This window comes from Trachurus trachurus (assembly GCF_905171665.1).
Source record: "Trachurus trachurus genome assembly, chromosome: 23".
Taxonomy (NCBI): domain Eukaryota; kingdom Metazoa; phylum Chordata; class Actinopteri; order Carangiformes; family Carangidae; genus Trachurus; species Trachurus trachurus.
The window spans coordinates 7,913,875-7,929,267 of NC_139912.1; the positions used below are offsets into that span (position 1 = coordinate 7,913,875).

Sequence of the window (15,393 nt, forward strand, 5' to 3'; positions counted from 1 at the left end):
ATCCGCAATTAGTTGATATCATCTCTGGCTTTTTCTCCCCCCCAATTGGTCACACAGTTGGTGTGTTTTGGTTTCATCCTGCAGCTTTCACCTCTTTCAACCCTTTGATATTTGTGAGAGTGGAGGCGTGCTGCGTGCAGTTTCAAAACTTCTCTGTATGATTTCAGTTATATATTGTATGAAGTGAGATTTCCATGTCTTCTGTGAGAGTATGAAAGTGCTCAGTCCACAGAGAAATGCACACAGCCTGTAGTCAGAAAATGAGCCTTAAAACGAGTCGACAGGACTTCTGAAGGTTTGTGATGTCACAACAAAGTTGCTGGAGGACTTAGATCCTCCTCTCATCTGATTGGCTTATTGACCTGTTAACAACAGGTCAGTTCTCCAGAAAAAAGCCAGCGAGAGGAGAAAAATGACAAAAAACACAACTCTATCTTTATATTGAAACATAAAAATAAAACACTGGAAAGCTTTAAAATATGAGACTTCTAAAACATGCAAATACGGCAGCGTCCTGTTGCAGCTTTATGTAATTACCCCACTTCAGACATCTGATGTAGAAATGTGTAATTCCCTCTATCTTTTATTCAGTGGTTAAACTGCAAAGCAGCTGGTGAAATTAGGTGAAACATCTGGGATCTCACATTCACACATGATTGTTACTCACAAATTGCAGATAAACGCACACGCTCTCATCATGCTTGTGTCGTGTCACAAGTGTGTAGTGATTGTTTTGATTGGAGAAATCATGTTGAAATGAACAGGAGAGAAGATCATCTCATGTTGCATTCGAGGCTTGTGTGATACAAAACAGGTGAAGCAGTCGAAAGTGAACGCTTTTAAGTGGAGCGCGCCCATGACACGCTCGGATTGCGATGTGTTTGCGGTGCACTGAGGCAGCATGAACAAATTCTCACCTATCAAATGTGAAATAAAAATTTTGAAAGCCGCCAATCTGGTGTTGAGCAGAGGCTGCTCGGTGTTCCTGCAGAAAAATGACTCCAGGCGTCCATCTTGGGAGAAGGAGGAGCTGATCTTGCTCTTGCTTTCTTGACACCAGTGTGTGTGGTGTGGTTTTCCTTTCTTTTTTTTTGGTTGGTTTGTAGCAGTTGCAGGGCAGCGGCGCATGAAACTCAAGATATGGAGGTGCCGCTCGTTCCCCGGCACTCACAGCTAGGAAAGCTGCATCCGTCATGCAAAGATCATCCCCACCCTGCCTCTTTGAAGTGATGGCTTGGATCTGGTGAGGCAACATGGCTTCATCCACACAATTTTCCATCCACACAGAAAGAGACACCAGTATGGGGGCAAAGGGGGAAAAAAATGAGGAGGTTCTGCTGCCGTGAAGACGCTTATTGAAAAAGGCATCAAACTCCCCAACGCGTGAGGGATGTGAAATGTTATGAGACCAGGTGTAACGCGGCCAAGTCAATCAATTTCCAATTAAGCCACGCTCCTTAGTCATCCATAATTCTTTTTAGCATGTAAGTGGCTTTTTAATCTTTTCATACAGGAGGTGTGCTTAACCTATGCACCCCTCTGTGAAAAATGTCAACGAGTGCAGGAGGAATTAATTAAAAGAGGCAATGTGTCTGATGGATAGCGTTGGAAAAAAAAAATGAAAAGAAAAATTCCCAGTGAAAAATATAGTTCATTCATTTTAATTTAATCTATGTTTTCAAATCAGGATGGCATTTCCTTTACGCCCAACCCACTCATTTACAGTTCAGAGACTCCAGAGATTTATAGTGTCCTTTTACTCGGCCACATGAATAATTTATTACTCAATCTCTCCAGTGAAACCCAAGAAACTCTTACTGGTATCACACTCCATTGTGTAGAGTTGTAAAACCAAGATGCTGTGTTCATATATTTAACTTGTATCTAAGCTTTTGCTTCAGTTGTTTCTCTTTTTTATTGGCTTTTCTTTTTTCATTTTGGACTTGGCCGTTGCGAAGAGATAGCTGCAGAGTGACAGTGAAGCATTACTCAACTCTAGGGAGATAAGGAGGCTTTGGTTTTCAAAGTAAAGGTTGTCAGTTTGCTCGGTGCGGAGGAATGTGATTGAGCATGTCTGGTGGCTGCTTACATCACAGTCTTGTGGCGATGCGGCGAATGATTAAGTTGTCCTTACTGGGGCTTTTCATTGGCCCGTTGCCCATCCTGGGGGCCAAAATACACCTGCCTGCCCTGTCACCCGCTAAAGTTATGACATCATGAGCCCCCCTCATAAGGCGCCTCCATTGTTTTGAAATGAAGGCACATCAATTTCACGGGCTCCACTGCCCAGCGGATGATTTGTGAGTGCTATTATCCCTTGAAATCGCTCCGGAAAATGGCTGCAGTGTGAAGACAGGAATTGGTGACGGAGGGTGGAGGTGGTGGTGGTGGTGGAGGGAGGGCTGCATGGGAATGGTTCATTGGTTGCGTAGCCTATGTAACCAGCAAGATGAGCACGAACAAGGTCAGAGTATGGAGAAAATGTCATGTTCCCATGAACAGAATCTGTTTGTCATTATCATTTCAAAAGTTTGTGTGAGAAATAAGATAGCAGTTCATGAACTTGACACGGATGGCACAGAAGAAGAGGAATGATGGGAAGAAGTGGGGGGAGGAGGAGGAGGATGAGGAGGAGGGGTGAAGGAAAGAGTGACCAATAACCTAGTTAGAAAATCAGCATGCATTCACTTTTTTTTTTCTTTTTTTTGACTGCCATCCAGCTGACAGAGGACGTTTTCATTTCCCGGCTTGACTAATTCATTATGAAGCCATTTGAGTGTCAGAACTCTCCGTTGTTATAACCTGATTCTGCGAAAGAGAAACAGCTGACTATTGGAAACGACAATTTCAGACCCGACTGTGACAGACGGAGAAATGCAAAAATGCATCTTGTTTGGAGTTCACTTGACTTTCCCTCCCTGCCAAACTTAGCTGGAGCGATTCAATTTGTCTGAAGCCTCCGCCATCTTGAACGACTTAGCATAACAAAAATAAGCAGATCGGCGATAAGAAATGCTCATTAATCAGGTCGATGCGGCAACAAAAACCTGCGCGCCGTATATTTTATTTTCAACAATTTACTCTCAGAGTCGCACGGGAACAAATATGTGAATCTGTTTGAGGGAAAAAGCATTGCGCGCGCTTTCATAAGACCAGCTGCAGGAACACAATACGTGGTCAAATGTTAAAGTTATCAGTGGAGAGCAGAAGTGAAGGAGCCTCTTCACTACTCTGCTTTCCACACCTGCACTGAACGATTTCAATTCACTGGCAAAGCCCTCTATGACAGCACACAGCCATTCTGCTGGGCTGAGATAAAACATAATGCTAAAAAAAAAAAAGTTAAATAATCAATTCCAAAGAAATGCCTGGGTATTAATCTGGAGCAAGGCTGCGGGACGGTACCTCCCAGAGGATTGCAAGATGATTTGCAGAGGGATTTAGTTGATTCTGTGTGTATGTGAAAAATAAAATACTAATATTTTATCGCATTGTTAATTCATTGTTGAATTTCTACAGTCTCCAGGCTTTGTTCATAGCCTAAATATGAAGGTAAAAACGTCTGCAAGTGGGATAAATTATTGTCGTCTATTTCAGTCACAATGGTTGTGCTGAGCCATCACGATCCGGGAACATTAAGACGTGATCTTTCCCAACTTTTCTTGACACACATTTTTGAGGCAGAATGCCAAGGACGGTTTTCAGAAAACCTGGAAACAGTCACCGTCACTTGGCGGGGAAAAGGAGCTCTGTCTTCTTCCTCCCCAATCTGCAGAAAGACGATGAGTGTGTGTAGGTGAGCTAGATAACTGTGTGTGTGTGTGAAAGGGCTAATCTTGCACCCACAGGTGTAATTAATTCAGAGCCTCCTCACCCGTCATAGTCAAATGGCTCCAAGTTCCCTGAAATGAAATGAAAACATTTACTCTTTCATTTCTCTCTGACAGTTGAGCATAGAACTTCTTCCTATGTGGGTTAACATCATGAAACATGACTGGCAAGTCGTCAAACTATGTCACAGAAGGCAAAAACATTTCTGACATGATACTCTTCTGCTTGGGACGTCATGAGCTGCCCCGAATGCTGCATTTTTTATCGCACGCACCACATGGCGCGGGATAAAATGAGCTATTTTTGTCCATAAAAAAACGACACAATACCAAAACAGAGTTAAGAGAGGAGTCTAACTTGGGGCTGTGTTTATATATTAAAAAGCTTTGATGGGCTCCAGAAACAGCACTCTGATAACTACTCAGCCAAAGCAAGAGCACCAAATCAAGTGACGCTGGCTTGAGAAGTTAGTTTGAATAACATTTAAGCTTCATAGGCTATTGATAATTGGATATCATTTATTATTTCACAATCTGATTTTCCAAATTATATTTAACACAACTACATCAGGCACTAAGCAAATTCAAGATGGAGATGAAAAAAGCAAAAGCTAAACTTGTGCAAAAGCTAAGTAGCTTAGCAGAATAATTAAAATAACCTTTTTATCTTTTGACTCTAATGTGATTCCTATAGCTAAAGCTACGTTTAGGCTTTGCATTGATTAATTTACATCCTGGTAACTCAATTTATTTCACACATTTATGCTCACTAGCTAGCTAGCTAACAACGTATAGGATAGTAAAACTCAAAACAAGATAAAAGCTGATAACTCCCATGCTATTGCTAAGGAGCTTTTAGACTATATCAACCTCCTTCTCTCGAGTATAATATGTGTGATTTGGTGAGGTTTTAACCATATATCTAAATGTATTACATTGTAGATATCACTTTAGGTCCAAGGTTATGCAAAGATAAAGCTAAGAAAAGGATTAACATTTAGGGTTAGATTAGCCCTGACAGTAATACCTTTCTATACTTTATGCCAATACAGTGAGAAAAGGCAGTGTTACTTCTTACTTTTTTGGGTTGTGTTGTCAAACCTGTTGCTTATTTTCAGTCTTGACTCCATCATGGAGGTGGTATTGGTCTATCTGAACATAAAACTGTACTGCACACTTGTAAACGCCATACTTGTCTTTTACCCCATGGGAGGAAGCAGTAAAATTACAAACACCAACCTCAATTGCATGGGGTCTGAAGTGGCCCCCCCATGTGCTTCATTGCTCATGCACTTCCAACCACACATTTATCTCACAAACATGGATGTTAGAATTCCATACTGGCTGCCATTACATGCACATTTCCTTTGAAAATATGAGCAAAGGTATCTGCAATCCCTAAAACTAACATTTGATGAAGGGATTTATCAGCTTCACTTGAAGTTCATACTACTTCAAAAAAAAATATTGGTCATAATCCTCCAATAGGATTATGGAGATCAGGAGCGGTAGAAATGTACCTTTCAGTCATCCTAAACCCAGAAGGAATGTCCAACAAAATTCATGTAAGATGGACAACGAATTTACATGAGAAATGACTAATTTAATCCGCAAGTGAGCCACTGACAGCATTTTGAGAAAGAGCATAAAATTGCCACTACTTTGCTTAATCTGTATTTCTGTGCCTGTCTCTGTAGACAAACCCCTGTTGTCTGATTCTTGTAAAAGAAATCTGTGATTTAAGCAAAATTATCCATTGTGAATCTAATCACAGTGGATCACCAAATGTGAATATCATGTGATTTTACCTCCATCTGTCACTGTGCAGTGAAAAGAGACCAGTGAAGTCTATAATAAAGCCGCTAACAAGCTTTCAAATTTCAAACCAAGAAATGTATGACTAAAAAAAACCCATTGGCATTTTATGAAAGGTCCAGCAAGTTGGCATCAAGATTAGTGTTAAATCAAAGCATAGCCGAATTTCATCTAATCTCCTGGGTAGGGGAGGGGTAAGGGATTTCATTTCTTAGGAGCCTCTGATTGGCTGTAATGTGCAAAGTTAACCTTTATGTGATTCTTGCTGAGTGTTTATTCAAATCTTAACCTCCTTGTAGCCGGATAACCTTTGCTCTGTTCTCTCTGAATCCTCGCCCTGAACTTTTAGCCCAAATCTTTTTCATCCTTTTCTCGTGAAATTCTAAATCCCTGCCAAGAAAAGTGATTTCCGCTGAAGGGAAGATGACCTGTCTAAAATATAGCACAGCGTGGATTTGAACGACTGGTAGAATACATTTATATAAATATGCAGGTGGTGCTTTTTGTCAAGGGGCAATGACTAAATTTGACTGCTTATCATTTATGCACAAGGGGGAAAGACATTATATAACAAATTCATGTCTGCAGCTTGAACATTTTCTGGTGCATTTTAAATTTCTGACTCCACATTAGTTTTCATCTTTTTATTTATCCAACACTGTGCAAACACACACATACAACCTTAATCTCCAGTAAATATTTCCCCCATCTCCAGGTTTTTGATCTCATTTCCCTAGCCCTAGAGGTATAACAAACAAATAAATTCATGCTATTTGGTGTATTTGTTCTTCATTTTCACTTAGTGACAGCCTGTCACAGTGAACATGCAGTTGTTCAACTCAAAAAAGGAGGTGCAACAATTGGGAAAATAAAATAAAAAAACACCAAAGCATCATTGGCGGCAACATCAGAGACTTCTCTCTTCTCTGTGGTTGGAGCTTGGTTAAAAACAGCAGCATGCTTCAAGTGCAATGAAGCCTTAAACTCATTACAATATCATTATATTCTGATGATATCTACACAGAGACCACGCTGCGTTATACAAAAAAAAATTAATAAACATGGAAGTGACAAGCAATGCAATTGCATAAGTCATAATAATAAGTCACATTTGGAAATGTGAAATGTGATTACCAGCAGTGAAAGACATGTTTACATCCTTTAGTTAAATTAAAATTAAAAAAATAGATATACACACACACACACACACTGATATGTAGATGTGCTGACACAGTTTGCCTCCTGTCTTCACATAAAGTCACCATGACAACACGATGGAGTTTCAGAGTGAAGCCGAAGTGACAAGTCTGCCCAATGATGTACCATTCGGTGTTGTGATGTGATGCTACCAACAGATTAGCCTTTCAACACTCAATTCAGTTCGTATGGGTGAGCCGTGGGTTGACTCAAGCTACAGCCATAAAATTGAGGCTCTGACTTTAGAGAGGATCTGAATTTAAAGAGGTTTAACAACAACAAGCAGAAGACAGGGCTAAAGAGATACTGTCAACAAGAGCTGCAGAGATTATATGTCAGAGAAAATATATATATCTCAACTCCCAAGAACCAGGAAAGTCGGAGCAAACAGAAGAGCGATAGTGAAAACCTGGCCAACTTCAGAAGTGAGAGTAAAAAAAATCTGTATTTATACTTGGCACACTGACCCAAGAAACTAAATACAGAAATATATTCCCCGACAGGAAAAATTACCTTCAGAGGTTCAAGTCTATGTAGATAAATCAGACCAAGAAAAGGAAAGCAAAAAGCTTGGAAATACCTTGACTTTTGATTGTTATGCACTCAAGTGGGATGTGGAAATAATAGGGTTAGGGTTAATACCTAGCCCTTCACCTCAGGTCACACAAAAAGCTTTTTGAAGTGTGAAGAGAAACCAAATAGACTTTGAAACATGAGCTGACTACACTGATCACTTGAGATATTATCAGTCTGACAATGATGGAAAAGAAGCAAACAGAAGGCCAATAAGTCAACCACGGATACCGTAAACAAATGAAAACACAGATTTGCTGACTCACGCTGCCTGAAAGACCTCAAACTAATCCCGACCCTGGCCAACATGTTGACCATGACTCCAGCTCCCTCTATAATTATTTATTATTTTATAATATCCTATTTGGCAACTATAGTGGTAAAACAAGATATGAAGACACTTAAGTTTGGAAGCCATGATCATATAAACAGAGGTGAAATGTACAGTTTTGATCTATTGGCCTATAAACAAACTATTTGCAGTTAGATTTAGTAGCCTATTTGTTTACTTACATATCCCTCATTTCAATATGTACAATATGTTTCTGGAAGACAAATATTAGACAACATCATTATCTCCAATGTCAGTTGCACAAACAAACCCTAACTCATAAAGTTGTTTCCGCTGGTTTTACTTTTCCTCAGTATCAAAGTCCACCCTGTCGTATTAGTTGTGCATCCATGGGTACATTGCAAAAGAAACCGCTAACAGCTAAGTGGGGATACTTTTAATGGTGCTATTTTGCAATGATGTAAACAAAAAATGAGCAAGAACTAGGACTTGGAAACTACAAAACAGCACAAATAAACTGTAAAGTACAAAAATGTAATATTTGAGTAAAGCTGCTGAAGACTATAAGAGGGTAACTGGCACAGATGATTTGTTACCGAATCAACAGGACACTTGTGACTTTGAGCAAAAACAGAAGCGACAGACAAAACCCTCTTGTGCACTTTATCCAAATAACCTTGCTCGCTCCCTAATTAGCGCTGTCAGTGGGACTGTGTCGCCGGTGTGCTGCAGTGGGAGAGGACCGCGGGAAGGCAGACGGCAGTGCAAATATCTCAGTAAACTCCCTGGTCTAATAACGCGATCCTCCTGTCCTGAGGTTAAACAGACCCACTAATCACTCACTTTGTTTGGTTTGGGCTTTGCGCTCATCTCGGCAGCACCCAGAGCGATGGACGTCTGCGCCTTCGCTCCTCTAACAGAAACATTTGGCTGAATACCCCACTGCAGAAACATCCACCCACTGAAAGTAAGACTGATGAGTGCATATACACATCTAATAAATGCCTGGCACTTGTTCATGCATGTTTAGAGACTTTTCTTGATCAATCAGAACAGACAGCATTTACCAGCAGACCGTGCATATAGATCCATCATGCATATACTGGAAGCATCGGTCCCAGATATTGTAAAGAGATGCAGAGTCAGAGGAAGATGGATGCGTCGGTCTGTACATAGGCTGACAGCCAGCATTTCAGTCTGTTACACAATCAGGTCTTTTTATCCAGACACATGCCCCCCCCCCCCTGTTGGGATGTTGGCTGAGAGCAGATAATGAAGAGCCAGTGTAGATGTCCACTGAGATCTATGACCAGGTTTACACTTGGAGAAGCAAACCCCCCCTCTCTCTTCCTGCCCTTCCTTCCAATTATAATGCTGATGTTGCAATAAAGCAGCAGCCCACACTTGCAGGAGGGCCCCGGCAGTTGCAGTCAGGGGACACCAAGTACTAGGAAATTGCATTACAGACATTCCCCTCGGAGTATTTAAAAATGGAAACACTGGAAGGCTTGTTTTATTGCTTGTGCTTTCGACGAGGTCTCTCCAAAGTGCTTCCGACAGTTCATAGCAGTGTGAACATGTTTTTGTTATAAGACAGTTAAAACAGCACTCTTAGGGGGATCTCGCGGAGATGCAGAAGTCATCAGACATAAAACAGCAATCTCACCGAGGGGTACTCTGAGGTCAAGTTGTGATAAGTGAAAATGTGATATGAATGGCTTCATCTCTGTGGATATCAAATCTTGCTTGGCGAGTACCTTTTCTCATTTTCCATAACCTGGATGCCACATCTTTCTTGTGTCTACACTCCTCTGCTTAATGGAATTTTATTATACTGCTATGCAGAGGTGACCCGCAATGAACCATATTCATAATAAAAAGCAAGACCATTTGATGAGCCTTCAAATAGCTGAAATCTCAGTCTACTTACCTACCTCCACTTTCAATGTACCATATATTAGGTACAGCTATTGCTCCAGGCCCTGTGTGACATAACGAATGTGCTTTTTGTATTGGCACTGCAAAGAATAGTTATTTTCCATTATTGATTGTGTTCAAGATTAATTGTTTAATGAATTGTTTTATGACTCACTCCATAAGCCCAAATGCTTACCAAAGATATTTAGTTTACGATCTCATCGGACAAAGAAAAGAAGCAAATCTAAACAACTCGGAAGCTCAAAACAAATCAAAGAAGCTAAAGGCCTTGCTACTGTATAGCTACATAGATTAGCATAAACAGCTGTCTAGAAGAAACAATATAAGTTTAGGACTGGTTTCTTTACTCGCAAAGAGCCATCTTCAACATCTCCAATACCTATTAACTCTTATCTTCTCCTGAAGCTAGCATGCTAACCAGCTAGCTCTGGCCCATCTTGTCACTTTCCGATAGCGACTCACTCACTCCAGTGTCCAATCTGCCTTGAAAATCAGGGTGTATTTTATAACCTCTGTTGCTTGAGAGGAGCTTCAGCCATTGTTGTGTTCACAATACTAATCATCCCCACAAGGCAGCAGAGAAAACTTACAATTAGCCTCTTTAACTAACATCAAAAGGGGAGTCATTGTTGTGTGTTTTAGGTGTACACTGCACATCCGGAGATAAGGAGACAAGTTTCAAGATTAGGCAGGTCACCCTAGTGTGTCATGTAGAATAAATTGTTTTAGAAGATGTAAATATCATTTAGTTTGCAGTATGTGCTTTTCATGCACCAAGGCATCTAATATAATATGTATCTTGACTGTACCCGATTACCGATGCAGAAACATAGAGATAAAGCACAAAATCTCATTGTCTACTTAATGTTTGGGATAAGCAAGTTCAGTTTCGTGATCGGAGTCACAAAATATTAAATCGGTGATCTATGCAGTTTAAGGAGTGAAGTGAAAATAACACATAAACAATAGTTAAGGCCTCTTGAGGTAAACGCCGATGCTCAGACCGCCTGACAGTCTGGCGAGTTTCAAATCTCATCCCTATATGTCTTTACGGGGCTTAGACACGTCTCAGGCTTTTATGGTCCACGTGGCATCCGAGCAGTTCGGCGAGCATGCCCCCTCCCAAACGTTTAGAGCTCCTCAGTGATGACAGTGCTCTGTACAGGTCAGTCACTTTATTTAATAAAAGCCCCCCCCCCTCCCCAGAGGCTGAGGTAATTCTTTGGAGATTAAGGTGATAGAGTGTGGATAAAGACAGCCGCCTGGGTCAAGCTGCGCCCAGGGAGAACATACGCTGTTCCTTATAACCTTGGTGGACATTTTTTACTGTCACACACTCATAAAGTAAAGTCCACTGCTTGGAGCGGAGGAGGAGGAGGAACTTATCTCAGGTCATAGCACCCTGCAGCCAGCCAGTGTGCAGTATATATCTCATCTGTATGTGAAGCCTTAAAGCACATTCATTCAGATCGCTCAGATTTGCTAGTGGGGGAATTAACTGGCTGTCGGTGGGGGAGATTGCAATCCCCGTATACGGCTGCCTATTAGGTATTTTAAACCCTTATCATCAAATGACAATTTTTATGAATAATTTTCATCAACTCATAATGTGGCAGGATTGCTGGGAGCCTTCAAATCCGTCTTCCAACATGATTGGAGAACATTGAAGTACACTTATGCATATGCAATGTCTGATCAGTTTTTACGGGTTGTTCTATTAGCATCATAAATGAATTAGACCACCAGAGACAAAGATCATTAGGCAGATTTCCACCACAAGGGAAATCATTTGGACAATGTGTTGTCTAACCGCGTGGAAACAACAACAGCGTGTCGCACATCCTCAACATGTGTCAACCTCCAGCTCTCTCCAAGTTCTCCGCTCGCTAAAGCTATGCTAATTTTTGCATTCTGCCGAAACGACCTTCATTTCTTTGAGGCAGCTACAGTAGAGGGCCTCTGTGATTTCTCCACAGTCTGAGGCTCTGTGATTACTCATAACATTGAATGGCATGCTGTAAGGTAACGGCTAATGTGTCCACGCAGCAACATGCCATAAACACAGGTTGTTATCATCACACTCCATCTCTCCACCAGCACACACTGGCTTAGTGTACTAAACATTGCGCCCGCGGGGGTTTTATCCCTTTATCAGCCGCTCCCGCCTTTTCCCTCAACTTCTCCAGGTCAAGTTATTTCTCTGCCTGCAGTTCAAAAAGCAGGTGTGACATTGTTTTGTTCTCTTCATATGCTAAGGACATAAACAGCAGCTCGTTAACATTTGTTTCTAATAAGCGTGCAAGGGCTCGGTTGAAGCTCGGTTCTCGACTGCTTTGGTTTCTGCAAGGTGCTCCGTCGGGAAATTTGCATTTAAACATGAGGGGTGCTTGTTAGAGCCTCATCTGGAAATATGAGTGAGAGTGCCGCAGCACTCAGGGATAATGGTCTCAGAGGGCTGTGGCTTCCATACAGGGTGCTGCACGTATGGTGAACTTAGGCCACGTTCATTTACATTGGAGGCAGAGCCGCCATCATTTTCTCTGATTGCTGTAGAGGACGCGTACATTATGTATATTGGGTGTTAACAGGCCTGCAGGGACTGAGAAGTGTATAATTTACAAAGTCAGGACTGTAACCTATATCCCGGGTCGGCATCTTGATGCGTTCCCGCCCTTGAAACAGTATCATTGATCAGAATATCAGGATATACAGCGGTACTGGTTGATATCATGTCAATATTCAGTAGCTCTGCAGGAAATTAAGTGTCTTTAAAATAACATGTATGCAGGATTTTCATGACACCTCACATTCCTACTAGAAATATCATGTTTTTTTAAACCTAACCACAGTCCATTCTGAATATTTACCGAGCATTTTAATTGGCCAACCTTGAACAAACACATTCCCAAACATTAAAAGGAAATGTTTGACATTTGGCTGAATATACTTACAGTACTCTCTTGCCAAAGGCTGAATCAGATCAAGACTCTAATATCTTTGCATTAAGCATAAAGCTACAGCCCTGAGATGGTTGGCTTTATGCTTTATGCTTTACGCTTCCTGCTGATGCTGCAAAACCTCCTGCAAAAACCAACACTTCCTGAATGTACAGTTGCTTGGATAAACACGAGTAGCTTTAAAAATGAGCTATTGGACTTCTCCTGTTCCCAGACTTTATGCTAAGCTAAGCCTACTGACTCCTGACTGTGGTGTGGTTCTTAACTAACCTGTAAACGCTGGTGCCAATATCCAATCAATGCAACACTGACCCAGCTATGTGCATAGCTCTTTCTGAGTGCTCTTTTCTTTCTTCCCTCCACAGTGGCCATGGCTATTAACCATGAAGCTGGAGCCTAACATGTCCATCGCTTCCTCCTTCTGTCCAAAAAAGCCTCTCTGGTGCTACATCGAACACACACTCTCTGAATATGCCATCCAAGTGCGAGAAAGCCCAACGGACTGCTTAACACCTGCTGTAAGTACCAACGCTCTCTGACTTCCAACGTTTGAGTGTTTATTCATGATGCAAGTCAAACCCAAATAGAGATAAAACTCGTACTCAATTTCTGAGTGAGTCATTTCCAAATCGTGGCCTCCCTCTCCGCAAATACTGAAGTATTGCACCTCCACTCTGTACACATGGATAACACATTTACATTTTCTTTAATTTTATTTGAAAAGAGTTATGTCTGACTTGATACATTATCCTCCATGTAGCGCGTTATTGCTTCCAATGAATTTCAATTTGCCTCTAAAATCACAGCAGATTCAAATTTATGTACACACAAATGACATATTTACATATCGCACAGCTCCTGTGAAGCTCAATCCCTTCACCAGGTCTGACAGGCAACATTAATTATTCTAAATGTATTCATCATACATGTGAGATAATCTGCTCATTATGCATACAGGTAATTTGATGAATGTGTGCTACAAAGTCACATAAATTCTGGATTTTTTCTTTTTTTTTGACCTACAATCTAATGCAATGAAGTTGTAAAGAAGGCTAATGGTCATATCCATGGACCATGTGTGCGTATCATTAGGATCAGTTAAGTATCAAGAGTTCATCCTGATACAAACAAGCTCTTGGCCATGAAGTAAAGACCTTGAACACTGACAGTGTCATGAATAAGGAGAGAGTAGAGAACCATGGGTGGGGGGTAGCTGCATAAGGAAAAGTCAGATTACCTCAGGTAAGTAGTCACTCATGGTATTGCATATTAAACAGACATGAGATACATTTACATTTTAACTTTATACAGTAGCTCTTTCAAAGTGGGGATGACAACGTATCTTCATGATATTCCTTATTAGCATTTCATCCTGAAGCCATACAAATCAATATTTGTGTATAAACAAAGAATTAAATAGCAGGGATCGATTGCAGTGCCACACTATCACCCAGATGCACAGTTTCTCTTTGAGTCTATGGAGTATTTCAGTTCATTATTTTGGTTTTAACCTTTAGGAAGCAACTTTATTTTGTCCGACTCAGTCCCAACGGCTCTCATCTGCTTCATCTCCGACAGCAGCAGCTGTTGTAGAAAACATCTCAGATAAACTCCCTCTGTTTAGCAACCAAATTTAGCAACCAGCTGGTTAACACAGTGGAGCATTCAGCAGCTAAAAACAGAGCGCCAAACGTATGCTAATGTTGCTCAGCATTTTTATGGATGTGCAAATAGGCAACAGTTTGTTTTGTTTTTATGACCTTGAGAGGTTGTTATATATGTCAATATTGCATTTTGGGACCACCCGGAAATCAATCCAAGCATCTTTTTCCCCAAGCATCATTATAGCATTGGCTCATGCAGCAGTGTTTCATTGAGATGAGTCTTTTTGTGCTGCTTTGTTAGGTGTATAAATCCTGCAGCCCGATAGACCACCTATCGGCAGCGGCATTATCACCAACTCTGGTGCTGTCAGTCATCGGAGACGGGAAGGAGCCCCGGCGAGAGCACTGTGCTTGAAATCTGGGCGACTCCGCGGTGAACGCTCCCCCCCCCATTAGCTTCCCAGTTCGACATATTTGCATATTAGATCAGACAAGCGTTCGTGTCTCCGGCTGCGGATCTTGTTCAGAAATTTCAAAAGCCATCAGATCGGGTGTCACTCCGTCACGCCGGGCGATCTCTGCAGACAAAAAGGACGTCATGTAAGGCAATGTGCGAGCATTTGATATCAACAGCCTCACTTTTCACTCTGGGAGCTAACATTATCAGCAGACATGGCAACACCACACACACATACACACACACACACACACACATTTTCTCACACCCCTGTTTGATGCTGTTCCACCAACAACACTGTCAAGTGCTCTCCCTCTTCATCATAGCGATGCTGTCCAGAACCATATCTCAAATGGAGTTTCGGCTCTTTGAACTAAGACTGTGTGTAAATGTGTGTGTGTGAGAGCGTCTCTCTGTCTCACAGCGTATCCGTGTCTCCCATTCGCATGCGAGTTCACGTCTCTTTGTGTTCAAATGACTGTTTATTTATCCGTCTGCTGTTTTTTTTTTATTTCCTGAGTGTGTTTGTTCACATCAACACCCTCCCAAAGGACGGTCAGGTCACTCCCATGTCAAGCCAGCTAAATCCCTGGCACAGATTAACAGGAGAGGGCAACGCCAGCCTTTGAGGGCGAGAGCAGAGGGAGCAGTCGCATCAATTAGAAACCGGCAATCCGACCACCCAGCCCTACACTCACCCTCGCTGGCTCGAGATAACAGAGTCCAAACA

At 41.6% G+C, this 15,393-nt stretch overlaps 1 protein-coding gene across 1 annotated transcript in view; it reads left to right on the plus strand.

Moving 5' to 3' along the window:
• chrm2a (cholinergic receptor, muscarinic 2a) overlaps nucleotides 1–15,393 on the plus strand; it is a 71,233-nt gene that overhangs the window by 15,512 nt on the left and 40,328 nt on the right. Inside the window, exon 2 of the mRNA XM_083999272.1 lies at nucleotides 12,968–13,120. The gene's annotated coding sequence lies outside the window, so the exon portion shown is untranslated. The remainder of the gene's footprint in view (nucleotides 1–12,967; nucleotides 13,121–15,393) is intronic.